The sequence below is a fragment of the Pleurodeles waltl genome, chromosome 11, assembly GCF_031143425.1.
Source record: "Pleurodeles waltl isolate 20211129_DDA chromosome 11, aPleWal1.hap1.20221129, whole genome shotgun sequence".
NCBI lineage: Eukaryota > Metazoa > Chordata > Amphibia > Caudata > Salamandridae > Pleurodeles > Pleurodeles waltl.
The window spans coordinates 513,821,379-513,838,967 of record NC_090450.1 but is presented as its reverse complement, the minus strand read 5'-3'; the positions used below and the strand labels follow the sequence as shown (position 1 = coordinate 513,838,967).

The 17,589-nt window shown below is 43.4% G+C and overlaps 1 long non-coding RNA gene across 1 annotated transcript in view; it reads right to left on the bottom strand.

Annotated features, from left to right (window-relative positions):
* LOC138266636 (uncharacterized) overlaps nt 1-11,025 on the bottom strand; it is a 105,875-nt gene extending 94,850 nt beyond the window's left edge. The window contains exon 1 of the long non-coding RNA XR_011199590.1: nt 10,903-11,025. This is a non-coding gene — a long non-coding RNA (uncharacterized lncRNA). The remainder of the gene's footprint in view (nt 1-10,902) is intronic.
* Nucleotides 11,026-17,589: the final 6,564 nt, after the last annotated feature.

The following is a 17,589-nucleotide window of genomic DNA, read 5'->3' as shown; positions in this document are numbered from 1 at the left end:
AATCTGATGTACAACACTGCCAATGACATTGTTTGCAATTCACAATGGGGTAGCAAATGACCTACTCGTGAACATTAATGAGGTAGGTCTAAATTTGCAAACCCATTAGGAATGGTGTCACTTACAGGGTTGGTGGCCTGCTGGGGTCAGCAGACCACCATGTCAGTGACTGCTTTTAAATAAAGCAGTATTTTTTTTTTTTAATGCAGCCTGTTTCCATTAAGGTTAAACAGAATTCATGCCAAAAACAAAAATTATAACTTTTATTTTTGCATACATTCACAAAGGGGAAGTGGTCCTATGGGGCTCCTTCTGATTTTGCGAATGGGTTAGCACCAGCTTGAAACTGGTGGTAACTGCAATTGTTTTGTGACGGCTTTCGCGGTCACAAAACAATCATACATCGGACTGCGACTCGCAAATATGAAGGGGACTCCCCTTCCTAAATGCGACTCGCAAACCCTGTTTTGTGATTTGGTAATGTGATTGCGGAATGGCAAAATTGGGTTTGTGCTTTGGAAAAAGCATTTTTTCTCATAGAAAACGGCCCAATTCTGCAAAATGGGCAGTTTGCAACAGTAAGAAAGAGCTTCATACATGTGGCCCTAAGTGATAGTCGTACATGACTCAACAAACCTCTGACCTGCATTGTTAACATGTATAGACATGTGGACTCCATCTCAGTACTGGGACACTAATACTTTGTTCTGGTTGCATTCAACCTGGCCACAAACATTGCATGCAGCACGCCAACACATCTTCTACTGTCACTCAGGAGCATTCTACTGTACACATTTGTCAATGTGATACTCACCAACAGGGCCACCGATCACCAAACCCAGGTGGTCCAGCAAAGCCTGCTCTCTGGCCACCAGGGCAGCCCAGCGATGCTTTAGCTGGTGCTCATTCTGGCTGGGATGGTACACCCTCTTCAGGTGGTGGAGCACCTTGCCCCACCGCAGCCGCCTCACCTCTGTGTGATACCCCTGTATCACCCATCCACCCATCTCGAGCATCATGGGTAGGAAGTGGCACACCAGCCACACAAAGTCCCCAAGCTCTTCCTCCCCCATCCGTGTCAGCCTTGCCCTTCCTGACATGTCCCTCAACCACCAATTCAAGCAGTGAATATAAAAAAAAAAAAAAAGAAACGAGAATAAAGGAAACTTACTGCCCACGTTTAAGAACCCCAACTAACTCAACTAATCTAACACCAAAACAGACACCCGACAGTACAAATACAATATGAAAGACAATAAACTGCACAAAATCACATACACTGGTACAAGTAACAAGCAGATTTCACAACAGACACTTGTGGCAGAGAGATACCACAAGATACAATATTCGCAATCAACACACCAGCAACACTGAGACACTGCCACACAGTCATCAAATGCACAGACTGTAAAGTGAAAGTGAAAGTACACCCACTCTACCATACCTATAAACAGGAGTTCCTATTACATCACTTCCTGTCCCCTTGAGGCACGTTTTAGGTCATGGGTGTATTTTTTTGACGCATATGATGTTTGTGTGAATATTTTTGACGCGTCACCTACATGTGTGGCAGTATACAACTCATTACCTGTATACTTCAATTTCAATGGATATCCTCATGAGTGGGGTGTGCAGGTGGAATTCAAGCTGAGGGCCCATGTATGGTTAGTTTGCATTTGTGGGTGTTTTTAACACATGTGCATCAACATTTTTGACTCTATCTGTGATTGCATGATTTTCTAATATTTAACATGGATGCACCCTGTATCAACATGAAGATAGGAGGGTATGGTCTGCAGTGCGTAATATAGTGTATGGCCACATGCAGTAGAGCATGCTACTTTGTCATTTGGGTGTGAATGGTCTATAACAACAATGTGTGTTTTCCTGAAGGAATGGCATGCAATACTTTGGACGTCATGCCAATGTATGAATGTGTGCCAAATGTGTATCTACATTTAATGGCAATCAGAGATCTACAACAGTCATTGTATGTGTTTTTAACATGTGTTGACTCGTGATGTGTGTAGTTGTTTGACTTAGAGGACATTACATTTCAGACGACAAACAAATCTCAGGTATCATTGAGGATGGTTGATGAGTGCTATGTAGGATATGTTACCCCTAATATGTCATTAATTGTTGGTTATGAACTCATGGTGACTTGTATGTGGAATACACAAATGTCTGACATGTGTACATGTTTGGTACGTACTGTGTTTGGGACACTGTGCCTAAATTCCTCCCATAAAATGTTTGGTACACGTCACTTTGACTCATTACAATTAGCTATGTTACTTGTGTTGCTGTGGTGGACCTGCTGCCCTGGGTGCTTGTGTTCCCATATTTTCAGATGTGCATTCCACAGAAGTGTCCAGTCCAAGTGTGTGGCCATGTGTACCCTGTGTCAGGATTGGGCTCCATGGCAGTGGCAGGACTGATTTCCAGGGATGGACTGCACAGGTCATGTGTTATGATCATTGCTTATCATACCTGGGACAATCATGCTATCCATTGTCACAAATGATGCCCCCCCTTGTCACACAAGCTCCTTGCAGACATTGCAAGTGTCACACTCAGTAATGTCTGGGGTCTGTTCATACATTCCTGTACTGCTGAGATTTCACATCCACTGCCTCACATATGGGGCCCTTGTTTAGCTTATGATTGAAGATGTCATAGTTGTGTGTCATGTGCGACAGTTCACCATGTTGGCAACATGGATGTGACTCATATCTTGTAGTCCATTGATTGTGTCCTTCATATGTGACATTCAAGAGATGAGTATTTTTTATATGGGTGTGATGTTTGCTGTACAATCATACACATCACATGTGATGTTGCATCAGCAGTAGTCAGATTTGTCTTTGTAACATGCTCCCTGAGGTACATGTGATGGAGAATGAAGACACCAGAGCAGGATTGTGTGCTCAAGTAAGGTGTTTATTTACATATATTAACAAGGTGTGTAAGTGAAAAAGTTGTATACAAGGTGCTGTCTGCGGCGATTTCCTGTAGCTGTGTTCTGCTGTTCCTCCTCATTTTCCCTGCCACCATCCTCCTCCTCCTTCTCCTCAGGCAGTTCTTGGTCCGGTTCATATAATGGGATATTTATCCCCACACAAATGTTGTGCAGGATAGCACAGGTCAGTATTATTTTACACACAATGTGTGGGGCATATAGGAGGCTGCCTCCTGTGATGTCCAGGCACCTGAATCTGGACTTCAGCATGCCAAAAGTCCTTTCCACAATGGTGCGTGTCCTCCGGTGTGCCTCATTACAGGCATGCTCTGCTGCTGTGCTTGGATTGGGGAATGGGGTCATGATCCATGGCTGGATCCCATAACCCTGATCCGCTTTAAAAGATAGTAGGAGTAAGTATTTTGTTAGTGCTTGCACAGGAATGTCATGTAGCATGGCAGTTGATATCTTGAATTGTCTCTGACTCATATGTGTTTGTGGTATCATGTGAGTTCCTGGGCTTCTGTGAGGTCTTCTCTGCACTGGGTTGTTTGACATGACAACTTGTGTTTGGCTCATTGACCAGGGATCTATGATTTGGTTTCCGAATTATTGGTCAGTATGTATGAGTTGTGTAGTGCCCCACATGTTTCAGTGTGCTTTCACTGGAGGGGACATGATACATCCACACACACAATGGATTCAGATGTGGTGGTAACTTGGTTGCAATACATGGCCTGAACATCCCATCCATTTAGATATATGTCATTGCAGAAGAAATGCGACACTGAGGCTCTTTGACTTGGGTAGGTGACAATGCACAACACATCTCCATAAGTTGGCACCACTGAGCTGTTCAGTATTGACAATGCACAATTGTCCCATGTGTGACTTGTTTCTAGGCACGTCTTCGTTGTTCCCTCTGCCAGTAGCTCATGTGCAACCATGCACCTACGCTAACAAATTCGCTCCAGGGTAACCTGGCTAACAGCCCTGGGCAGGTGGATGTATCTGTGCAGGGAGGGTCCTCTCCCTGTACATATGCTATTTTGATGGACAATTCAATCGGCTCTTTCAGTGTGTGCAGCAGTGTGCAGTTTGCATTGGTGGCACATCAATAGGTTTTCATAACACAGTCCACTTCCTTATTGCTACCTGGAAACGGCACCCCAGGAGTGGGGTATGATGTTGGGACTGCCCCATTATTTCTGTGTCCCCTACACATGAGTCTGCATCATCATGTGATGTGTCTCATGGTGTTAGACCTGCTGGAACACACATTGCACACCCCTTACATGCTACATGCTGCTTGGGAGGGTGGCCGATTGACCATGTGGCCTAATGTAATTGTAAATGGTTCAACTTCTAAGTTGTCCTTACAGTACAGGCCATGTCATTGTCACTGTGGGCTTTGACATTGGTCCCTTGGTGCTCTAGAGTGGCAGCTAATGTTTGTGGCTGCCTTCATTTGTCCAGAGGTGTGTATCCTATTTTGTCAGGGTGTACAACATAACTGCCAGTGTCACGCCTCAATGTCACCCTGACCACGTGTCAATGTAGTGGTGTATGTCTTGTGTATCGTACAGGGTTGGTGTGCTGTGTGTATATTGCTAGGTTTATTGACTTACCGACAAGAAGGCCATTGCCATATTGTCCATCCTGGAAGTGCTGATTGATCCTGCTGTGCTGGAATATGAATGAGTCATGGACACTCCCAGGATACTTGGCCAAGGTGTTTGTGAACAATCCCTGGTGGTCAACTATGGCATGCACATTGAGAGAATGCGTGTGCTTTCTGTTCCTGAATAGGTGCTCTGTTGCTGCAGGTGGTATGATTCGGACATGGGTGCAGTCAATTGCACCGAGCACATGCAGGAAGCCATGGATTTGATAAAACCCCTGTTTTATCTCCTGCTGCTTCTGCTGGGTGTTGGGGAAGCAGATGTGGTGGGGTTTAAGGGGGATTATGTCATCTAACACCTTCAGCAGGAAAGCCAAGAATGAGGGCTGTGATGCCCCAGTGGCCAGGGCACCCGTTGTCTGGAAGGAGCCCCTTGCCAACATATGCAGGACAGCTAGCAGCTTGGTCACCGGTGGTATGTTGTGTGGTGTCTGCTGGCTAGCTGTTAGCTGTGGCTCAATATGGCACAGCAGCTGCTGTATGGCTTCCCAGTTGAGTCAATACCTCCGAATGATGTCCTGTTCCCTGAGGCCATAGAGGCTTGTCCTGTTTCTGAAAAGTCTCTCCTGCCTTCTGCGTTGCCTTTGTGGCCGCGTTGCGGTGGTGGTGGCTGCCGCCGTTGGTCCTGTGGTTGGCTTTGTCTTGCAAGCTGCACCACTAGCACCTCAATGTTGTCCTGTTGGTCTGTAATGTTGCTTGTGTGCAGTTTCCTTAAGTAGTTGTGTGTTTGCCTCATTTTAACGCCTACCCTGACCCAGATGTTAAAATTGGACGCAATTCGGGGTTAGCGTAATTTTTTGTGTCCGTCTTCCACCTGTGTGTCATTTTTCCCCTGTTGGATAAATATGGTGCTAGGGTGTTTGAGTAATTTTTTGGACGGGAAAGCCTTCCTTGCATCTCATTGACACAAGGTGGTTTCACGCATCCTTAAAATGACGTTAACTCCATATTTTTGACACTAGAAGTATCTAGCATCAAAATATAAATATGGAGTTAAGTTTGCACTGGATTTGAGTAAAAAAAATGATGCAAATCCGGCGCAAACAAAGTATAAATATGCCATTTAGGGGGTCATTCCGAACCCGGCGGGTGGCGGGCACCGCCCGCCGGGCGGAGACCGCCAGAAGACCGCACCGCGGTCAAATGACCGCGGCGGTCACTCTGACTTTCCCGCTGGGCGGGCGGGCGACTGCCAAAAGGCCGCCCGCCCAGCGGGAAAGCCCCAGCAACGATGAAGCCGGCTCCGAATGGAGCCGGCGGAGTTGCTGGTGTGCGACGGGTGCAGTGGCACCCGTCGCGATTTTCAGTGTCTGTTAGGCAGACACTGAAAATCCTTATGGGGCCGTGTTAGGGGGCCCCTGCACTGCCCATGCCACAGGGGCCCTCAGGGGCCCCATGACACCCGTTCCCGCCATCCTGTTCCTGGCGGTTTTTACCGCCAGGACCAGGATGGCGGGAAGGAGGTCGGAATCCCCATGCGGTGCTGCGAGCAGCGCCGCCATGGAGGATTCTTTGGGGCAGGGGTAAACCGGCGGGAAACCGCTGGTTGCCCTTTTCTGACCGCGGCTTTACCGCCGCGGTCAGAATTGCCCATGAAGCACCGCCAGCCTGTTGGCGGTGCTTCCGCGGCTCTCTGCCCTGGCGGTTTTCAACCGCCAGGGTCAGAATGACCGCCTTAATGTCTTGACTTTCTATACCCAATTTCTCTTTGCATATTGTTCTGTCTGCACTACCCTTTCATGAAAGCATATTCTGTGCTTTTACTCCTTTTAAATCCTTCCTGGAGCTGCAAATTATAATTGACTTCACAAAGTGTTATCAGACATGAAAAATATGGATATGTTGTGCCTCCACTATAAATATCTGCATTCTTTTTTAATTCTTTAATTTTTTTTTTACACATTTAACATCTCACATCACAGAAGACAACAAACTTAAACATGATCATGGGGAAATAATGTCTCAAAGAAGATGTCAGGAGACAATGAGCGATTCATTTGAGTATGGCCAGTTTACATCCACTAATCCCTCAGAGTACCTTAAAATTAAAACTTGGGGAGAGGGAAGCGACAAGTCATGCCAATCTTCTGCCCCAGTACATCAGAAATGATGTCAACCAGTCATGTGCACACCCAGTTCCAACTGACAGTCATACAATGTTCAATGTGGACGTTTGTCCAGTAGGAAATGCAATTTTTTAGTTAGTGACTGCAAAACCTCAAACTCTTCTTCCAGTCTGTCATCTTGTCAAACCATTTTCATTCAAATCTTCTCCATTGCACACCACTGCCAGATTCCTTTCCTCCAACTAGTGACCATGGGGGATTGAGTACTCAGCCAGTGGACACCTATCCATCTTTGTGCCAGCAGAAGCGGGAATTGTCTACTCTCCATCAATCCATTTTGTTTTGGATTTACTCACAACCACATCCATAAGCCAAACCTTCAGGTCTGTTATTTACCTCAATGCGGAACTCACCTGGTAGTAATCAGCATTATGCATTCAGTATGTATGCACTAGCGGGCAATCCCACGACAGGTGGAAATGTGTGGCTGAAAACGTATTACAATTAGAGCACTCCTGAGGTTTTGCAGGATACATTTAATGCAGTATTGATGGAGTGACATATGTTTGGTGAAAAAAAAATTAAACTGTGTTAATCGAAATCTAGTATAACTAGTGATTGTCCAATTGCTAGTCAGTGAACACTTGATCACAGTCTGCCTCCCATTTACCTTGTGAGTTAACCCCATTGGCCAATGGACGACACACGCATACCCTCCTTGGTGCAGGACACGGTCTGTGGATGACACCATGGAGGGGTATTAAAAATCCTCTGGCGCTTTGCACTGGAGGATTTAATTGTTTTTCCCCCCCTGATAGACACCGAAGAGCTTCCATGTCTCCCCCCCATTTGTGATGTGAGTGCCTGACATCACAGTTTCCCCACTGGAGCACCGGAGCGGATGAGGTGAGTGTAGTCTCCCTTCTCTGGTGGGGAAAAAAGGCCAATACAGCCTCCCCAGATGTTAAGGAGGAATCGGTGGAGAGTCTCCCCTTTCCATCAATGCCTTCCTGGCACCGTTTCCTGTCCATGGATCAAAGCCAGGAAATGGCCCTAGGCACCTGGGAGCTTGTTTGGGGGGTTGGCCCCTGTGTAAGTGGGCTGCCCCCTGTGGGGGCATTATGTAGTTAAAAAAAACTGTATTTTCCCTGGGATGGCATGGCCCCCCTCTCCGTGTGAATAAAAATAACTTTAAAAGAAAAATCTAAATGTCGGGGTCTGACACTGGCTGACACCCCATGGGGGGTCATTTTATTTTAAAAGAAGAATGGTTTCGCTTGGGGGGTGATCGGGCCCGCAGGGGATATTTAAAAGAATATAAAAAAATTAAAATGTTGGTGTTGGCCCTCCTGACATGGGCCAACCCCCTATGGGGGCATACATTTTTTTAATACATGTGTGCTTTGCCTTGTGGTCGTTATCGGTCCCAGGGAAAGCAAGGTGGTCCTCCGGCTACCCTGGAGGCCACCACCTCCCCGTGGCTCATATGTTTTTGAATGCGGGGGTTGTGGCTCCTATGCTGCCCTGAGGACCACCACCTCCCCAGGGCTTTATTGTAATATGCAGGAGTGGGCCTCCTCGTCCCCTCCCACTCCCCTGGGACCACCATGTCTAGGGTGATCTTGTTATTAATGCATGGGGGCCCTGTGCTCAGCCGCTGCCCCGGGGACTACCACCTCCCTGAGGCGATCTTGTAGTAAATGCAGGGGGCCCTGTGGGCCCCCCACTGCCCCGGGGACCACCACCCCCTGGGTCAAGACTGCAGTTGGAATGGGGCATGTGGCCTCCCAGGCCCCACGGACCACCAGCTACTGGGGCAATCTTTTCATTAATGCGTGGGACACTCTTCCTCCCCCCGCTGCTCTAGGAGCCCCCAGGGCAAATGTTTTAAAAAATGAAGGTGGTCCATTTCAGAACCCATGCCCTGGGGACCACATACCCAGGGCCCCACTTGAGGAGCCTCTGATGGCCCTGGGGACTGCCACCCCCCAGGGCCGGCTCTTGCCACCCCCGGGACATAGCTGTTTGCTGTAGCTTGGCTGCAGTTCTGCAGCTGCAGCCAAGCCACAGCAAACACTTTGGGTTTTGACAGCGGGACCTTTAAAGCAGGTCCCGCTATCAAAATCCAAAGTTTCATCTCTGTCCTCTGCACGCGTGCAGGGGACAGAGATGAAATGCTTCAGAAAGCAGGGAGCTGCGGGCAAAGTAGTTATAACTAGCTATAGGTAGCTATTACTACTGAATTTATACGGTTTTGTACCAGTAAATTCAGAACCTAACTATAACGTCCAAGTAACCTTTGTTTTTTTCAGTGAATATATATATATATATATATATATAAAACAAAGGAGAACTCTGGGAAGTTCCCAATTTAGGTGGAGAGCTGCTCTAGTAAGGAGCACTCTGCAACACCAGCGACACTCTAGATTTGCTCACCTCAAATGTCTGCTTATCTAGCAAAGTTTTTAAGCATAGGATCAGCACAGTGCTATCCTCACCGAGCTAGATAGTGACAAAGTCTTTTGCCATTTGTACAGCAAAATCTTTAAGCATAGGATTGACATAGTGTCTCAACTTGATTTTCGTATTTGTCAAGAAAGGTATTCATGTTTTTTTTTTAATTTTTCTTTGTCCTCCTCTTGGTCTGACAATGCTATTTGTTCTTCTAGTTCTTTGATGTTTAACCTTAATAGTTCAATGTCACGTTCAGCATATTTGATTAAAATTTCCATCATTCGTTTCAAGCATTCCATAGTGTTCAAGCCCCATTCTTCCAGCATCTCCGGACTTATGTCAGAGTGATTAGGTAAGATGAAAATCCTTAATCCTCTCTGGACTCTTCCTACTTGTATGTATTTTTTCAATGTCATTATTTCCCAACTTTTAGAAATTTATTTTTTCATAAGACGTTCCAATTGTAAAAACATGTGTTTTACATTATTTGTCGGAGTCATTCCCACGTTTGTCGCAGATTGCCCCTGATTTTGAGAATTGCTGGAGATGTCAAAAGTTAATTCAGCTCTTTGAATCCGTTTAGCTAATCTCTCTTCCATTGTGCTCATAAAATTAATGTTGCTTTATTTAGTCAGAATAGTAGTATTGGTTGTAACAGGTATGGAGTTGTAATTAAGATGGTGGGATTGTTTATCTGTTAACAGTTTATGTGGGTCGACAGATCCTGTGTGGTTTAGTAAGATTCTTCTTTCTTACCCTTAATTACCACTACTGGAGAGTGAGTCCATTTATTGTGCCATCAGGCTAGGTGGTCTTTTATGTCGATTTAGAAGCCAATATTACTGTCAGGAGTAACCGAGTGCTGTGATGAAAAATGCCGGGGAAAATATGCTGAATTTGGGATAAGCCACTATAATGCTCGTATAGTCCTTTGTAGTTTATATTTTGTGCTTTTCTTGTTATTGCCAGAATGCCTTCAAAAGCACTGATGCTTCTATGTGCTTCTCATTGCGATTATCAGTACTTATTATCGTTTTGGTTAAGTACGTGTTTCTTTTGCTTTGTTTAGCCACTACTAATGTCGGCGTTCTTGCTCTGTTAGGTGTACCAATCCAGAGGGTGTGCCACGTTTACAACAGCACACATTCGATATTTAATAAGGAGCCTACACTGTCAAGCTCTGTTTTTGGAAGAGGTTGGATATTTTAGTGAGCATGCGTTACTCATTTGGCGGTTATAATCAGCACAGTAATTTATTTTTATTAAATACTGGCGCGTGTGAGGTGTGACACGTATTTTCTGTTTGTTCAGAAACCAAGGTTTGAAGGGAAGACAGTGTTTGACTATATATTGCGGCTCTCACTTTGCCAAGCTATGCAAGCTTCAATTCCAAGGTTCAAAAGTTCAAGCCCTCAAACAGCAATCATTTTCATCCGCGTTTCGTGTTTCTCCAAAACCTCAGTTACGGCAGTAATCATCTTCCGAAAAGCAAAACAGAGTCACGGTGTTTGACACACACAGAAATGGTTAAGCAAACTTAAATTGTGCTGTTTGCACAAGATGTGGCATAAATTTAAATTACATTGTAATCATATACAGCTTCGTCGTGCTTATTGTGTGCATCCAGCAGCAATGTACTTATTTTCGCGCCCCCAATGAACGCGCTATTTTACTGAAATAATATTTGTCAAAGGGAGTAAGAGTGAAACAGCAGAAGCACCCCGAGTTTCCATAAATACCTCTTGTTTCATAGAATTCTCCACGCAACTCGGCTGGTCCTGGGCTCCAAATCTAAAAAGCTCGTCTCTCCGGCGCTGCCTCCATTAAAGTCAATTAAGCTCAAACAGATCCACAAAAGGAAGCTCGTCGGTGCCGGCATCCGGGAAGGACCGATTCCCGTAAATCATTATACCAGTTTAACACTTAGGTTAAAAATGCCGCACTAACAGGATTGTGATGAATCCACTTTTATTTTCAATAACGAAACATCCCACCACCTAACACCTACGCGTTTCGACCTTCACGGTCTTGGTCACGGTAATTTGTTACTCCAAAACATGTGCCATTTATACTGTTCCACTAAGTTATGCCTTTATGTGGCATTCTGGGATCTGTAGTTGTATATAACATATCTAGTGCCATAGCATATTACCGATAAAGTAAACTTATCATAAAAGTGTTACTAATACAACTAAAAGAAGACAAGTGAATAAATACATACCCAGAATATTCAAAACAAATATGTGATAATACAGTGTAATGAAATAAGCAATTCATTACTACTCCTCCATGCATGTTGCATTGTATTCAAGATATTTTTATCATGATTTCTGTAACTCATAATAGATAGACAACAGCCACACTATAACGTTCCAATCGCTACGGGGATGCTATTCCCCTTATTATTAAGTTCCTGGTCGTCTATCTATGACTTTCTGTGAGTACAATTGGCTGTAGTTACTATTACAATATCACAGGTGGCTGTATAACTCCTCATCGTAGTTAATTCCATGGGGCATCTTGGTTTTTAATTTAATGATATATTTAGACTCCAAGCGTCTTAGTTTTTGTACCCTGTCACCCCCTCGTTCATGTTTATATACAGCTTCTATACCATAATATTTCATGGTCATCCAATTCAGATCTGGATGAGTTTTGAGATGTTTCATTATGGCATAAGACATATCTTCATTTTGTACTGCCCTTATATGTTCTAAGATGCGCTTTTTTAAAGGGCTTGTGGTACTGCCCACATATTTAAGACCACAGCGACATTCTAAAACATACACCACAAAAGAAGTCTTGCATGTGATTTTTTCTTTGATCACCAGATTTTTTCCTCTTAAATCTGTTACAAACTTTTTGTCACAGCCAATTTTGCATGCTTTAAATTTTTTGCAACAGAAGAAACCCTTATTGCCCCCTGTTAGCCAACCAACAGTTGTAGGTGTCTCAAAATGACTTTTAACTAACATATTCTGTAAAGATGGTACTTTCCGATATGTGATAGAAGGACACGTTCCGACCCGGTGTCCTATGTCACTATCTTTTTGAATTAAGTGCCAATGTCTTCTCAATACTTTGACAATTTGATGATGTTCTTTGCTATAGTCTAGAATGAGTCTAATCTCATCTTCATTCTGTTCCGAGTGTGCTGGCACATTGCTTCTTTTGGCCAGCACCTGATTCCGGGTTTTTTCTTTTGCCTTTGATTCCCCTAATTTAACAGATTTGAATGTGTATCCCCTATTGATGAACCTCTGTCGGGTTTCACTAAATTTTTCGTTCATATCTTGTTCATCTGAACAGTTTCTTCTTATACGGATACATTCACCATAAGGGATACTTCTAATTAAAGATGTAGGGTGGAAACTAGTACCATGTAAGATACTATTGGTTGCAGTGGGTTTTCTATATAATGTGGTCTGTAATGTTCCTGCTACAATATGTACTTGTACATCTAGGAATTCGATCCGGGTGTCGCTAAGTATATATGTAAACTGTAACCCTACGTCATTGTGGTTCAATATATGAAAGAATTCCTCTAAATCTTTTGTCGTTCCCTGCCAGATCAAGAACAAATCATCTATGTAGCGAAGCCACATGATCACCTTGTCTAAGTATCTATCATTCTCTTGAGCCCAAGCTACACACTTCTCCCACCACCCCATTGTGAGATTTGCATAACTAGGGGAAAAGGTCATTCCCATCGCTGTCCCACAGATTTGTTTGTAAATTTGATGATTAAACAAGAAGATATTGTTGTTGAGACATATATCTATCATTTCTAATAGCATCTCAGAATGTTTGAGAAAGTGGATGCTTTTTTGCCACAAAAAGTATTTCACTGCATTTATCCCCACCTTATGTGAAATGGAGGTAAATAGTGACACAACGTCTATTGTTACCAACAAATAGTCAGATTGCCATCCCACGCCATCCAATGCTCTTAGAAAGTCTCCAGCATCTTGTATATATGAGTTCAGACCTTTTACCATTGGGGTCAAAAAGTGATCTATATAATTTGAGATACCTTCTTATAGTGACCCACAGCTTGATGAGAAAGCATACATGACAAATAACTATCCAACTATGCCAACAATCTATTTCCTACCCAAAATCCATAAAACCTTAGATAAACCTCCTGGCAGGCCTATTATATCAAGCTGTGGGTCACTATATGAAGGTATCTCAAATTATATAGATCACTTTTTGGCCCCAATGGTAAAAGGTCTGAACTCATATATACAAGATGCTGGAGACTTTCTAAGAGCATTGGATGGCGTAGGATGGCTAATCTGACTATTTGTTGGTAACAATAGACGTTGTGTCACTATATACCTCCATTTCACATAAGGTGGGGATAAATGCAGTGAAATACTTTTTGTGGCAAAAAAGCATCCACTTTCTCAAACATTCTGAGATGACGTAGGGTTACAGTTTACATATAAACTTAGCGACACCCGGATCGAATTCCTAGATGTACAAGTACATATTGTAGCAGGAACATTACAGACCACATTATATAGAAAACCCACCGCAACCAATAGTATCTTACATGGTACTAGTTTCCATCCTACATCTTTAATTAGAAGTATCCCTTATGGGGAATTTATCCGTATAAGAAGAAACTGTTCAGATGAGCAAGATATGAACGAAAAATTTAGTGAAACCCGACAGAGGTTTATCAATAGGGGATACACATTCAAATCTGTTAAATTAGGGGAATCAAAGGCAAAAGAAAAAACCTGGAATCAGGTGCTGGCCAAAAGAAGCAATGTGCCAGCACACTCGGAACAGAATGAAGATGAGATTAGACTCATTCTAGACTATAGCAAAGAACATCATCAAATTGTCAAAGTATTGAGAAGACATTGGCACTTAATTCAAAAAGATAGTGACATAGGACACTGGGTCGGAACGTGTCCTTCTATCGCATATCAGAAAGTACCATCTTTACAGAATATGTTAGTTAAAAGTCATTTTGAGACACCTACAACTGCTGGTTGGCTAACAGGGGGCAATAAGGGTTTCTTCTGTTGCAAAAAATGTAAAGCATGCACAATTGGCTGTGACAAAAAGTTTGTAACAGATTTAAGAGGAAAAAATCTAGTGATCAAAGAAAAAATCACATGCGAGACTTCTTTTGTGGTGTATGTTTTAGAATGTCGCTGTGGTCTTAAATATGTGGGCAGTACCACATGCCCTTTAAAAAAGCGCATCTTAGAACATATAAGGGCAGTACAAAATGAAGATATGTCTTATGCCATAACGAAACATCTCAAAACTCATCCAGATCTGAATTGGATGACCATGAAATATTATGGTATAGCAGCTGTATATAAACATGAACGAGGGGGTGACAGGGTACAAAAACTAAGACGCTTGGAGTCTAAATATATCATTAAATTAAAAACCAAGATGCCCCATGGAATTAACTACGATGAGGAGTTATACAGCCACCTGTGATATTGTAATAGTAACTACAGCCAATTGTACTCATAGAAAGTCATAGATAGACGACCAGGAACTTAATAATAAGGGGAATAGCATCCCCGTAGCGATTGGAACGTTATAGTGTGGCTGTTGTCTATCTATTATGAGTTACAGAAATCATGATAAAAATATCTTGAATACAATGTAACATGCATGGAGGAGTAGTAATTAATTGCTTATTTCATTTACACTGTATTATCACATATTTGTTTTGAATATTCTGGGTATGTATTTATTCACTTGTCTTCTTTTAGTTGTATTAGTAACACTTTTATGATAAGTTTACTTTATCAGTAATATGCTATGGCACTAGATATGTTATATACAACTACAGATCCCAGAATGCCACATAAAGGCATAGCTTAGTGGAACAGTATAAATGGCACATGTTTTAGAGTAACAAATTACCGTGACCAAGACCGTGAAGGTCGAAACGCGTAGGTGTTAGGTGGTGGGATGTTTCGTTATTGAAAATAAAAGTGGATTCATCACAATCCTGTGAGTGCGGCATTTTTAACCTAAGTGTTAAACTGGTATAATGATTTACAGGAATAGGTCCTTCCCGGATGCCGGCACCGACGAGTAGAGCGCGCTTCCTTTTGTGGATCTGTTTGAGCTTAATATATATATATATATATATATAGACAGAGAAATTGCTCTATATATAGAAAGATATGTGTATCACTTTTTTACATGTGTTGTTTTCCGGGTGCCACGATCGGCCCCCAGGAATGCCACAAATATACATATATGAATGTATGTATATATATATATATATATATACATATTCCCTCTCTCTATATATATAAAGGGATCACGCTTTTGCATAGTGGCAGTTTTGACATCATAAAGAAGCGCAGATGGTTTATATGCCTGCTCCAAAGGATAGATATGTATTTAGCTATGTGTATTAGTGAAGCCAGACGTTACCTGTGCTTTAAAAAAATTAAAATGTATGTGCGAGGGGGGCTATGGAGAGATGAGGGGCATTTTTGCTGGGTGGTAGTGAGGGAATTTGAAGAGGAGGTCATGTGAAGGGGAGCATCAAAAATTACTGTCGCAGTGGATGCCACCAGTGCTAAAGGGTTTGATGATGGGTATGTGGTAAGGTGAAGTAATAGTGTGTCTTTTTTTTTTCAATGTCTTCAGAGAATCTGCTGATTCAGAGAAGAAGCAAAGGTAACGTGACTGACATTTAATGTTGCACACATCACACCCACCCACAAGCAATTTTATGAGACTATCTACCTTCCATGTAGGCTAGTGCTTTAGAGGGACAGTTTAGCCAGCAGCAGAAATGGCATCTCTTTGGATGACTGCTGCTGAAGCCATAACTCAAGTTATGGCAGACAACTCTGAGTTAAGATCAGAGACTGAGACAGCAGATACTGAGACAGCATCTGAGGGAGAATGGGGCAGAATCTGAGAGTGATTTTTAAGTTGGCGGAGTCCCATTGACCATACCTCTTACAGTGACTCTGAGGGAGATGATGACAGTTGTGCTGTCCCTTCGCAAGCACAGTCTTTGCAGCAGGAAAACAGTGGGTTAGCCCAACCCAGAGAGCAGGTGCGTGCGGAGGTAAGCACAGAGAGAGTGCTCTCTTGGCAGCCCCCGATTTAGTTCAGCTCTAAATTCCACCTTTTACTGGTGACGCTGGATGTAAATTCCGCATGGGCAACTTTTTGCCTGTCGACTAAGTCCCTCACTTTTTGGATGTTGACTTCCTTCAGCGAATTGTGCAGCAAACAAATGTGTGTGCAGAACAATTTCTGAGGGACCATGGAGCCACTCTAGGTCCCTGCTGTAGGGCATGCAAGTGGTCTCCCACTTCGCTGGCAGAGTTGAAGATATTTTTGGGCCTTATGCTTAAAATGGGGTTAGTGCAGAAACTCACATTGCTGTCCTACTGGCGACTCACACAGGTTGGGTAACTCCCATCTTCGCACTATACATGAGCAGAGATAATTTTTTGCTATTGCAGCGCATGCTGCATTTCAATGACAATTCTGCGGCATTGCCCCGGGGCCATCCAGACCATGACAGGCTGTTCAAAAAACGGCCTATCGTGGTAAATTTGTCCGCCAGGTTTCCAGAGATCTATACTCCTGGAAAAAATATAGCAGTCGATGAGTCCTTGATCCTGTACAAGGGGCGGCTGCTGTTCACACAATACATTGCGAGCAAAAGAGCTTGCTATGGCATCAAGTTGTACATGCTGGGTGAGAGCTCTTCTGGCTATGTGTACAGCTTGAGAGTGTATACAGGGAAGGTCTCCATCCTAAACCATGTAAGTTGCCCTCCCATGTCAGTGGTCACAGAGAAGACTGTATGAGAGCTTGTCCAGCCACTCCTTGACAAAGGTTATAACCTTTAGATGGACAATTTCTATACAGGAGTAGAGCTGTTCAGTGAACTCTGCAAAGCTTGCACTGTGGCCTGCAATACAGTTCATTGTAACCACAAAGGATTCTTTCAGGAGCTTGTTTGCAAGAAGCTCCAGAAATCCCAGAGTACTGCGTTGCATTTCAATGAACTGCTCACAGTCAATTTCTCGGATAAGCATGATGTATATGTGCTAACCATAGTTCATGATGAGAGCACTTCCCCATCACACTCTGGGGCCAGATGGCCGAAGTCCACAAGCCCACCTGTATACTTGATTACAATAAGTACATGGGAGGAGGGACAAGAACAACCAGGTTCTACAACCACACAATGCTTGTCGTAAAACTTGCACGTGGCACAAGAAACTGCTTACTCACCTGACTCAGATGGCAACATACTATGCATATATTGGTCATCATCAGACAACCACAGCATGACTCATGACTTTCCTTGACTTCCAGTTGTCTACAATTGAAAGCCTCATAGCTGTTACAGAAGCAGCAGCCTCTGCTTCAAATGTTCTGGAGGATGTGACAAGGCTGCA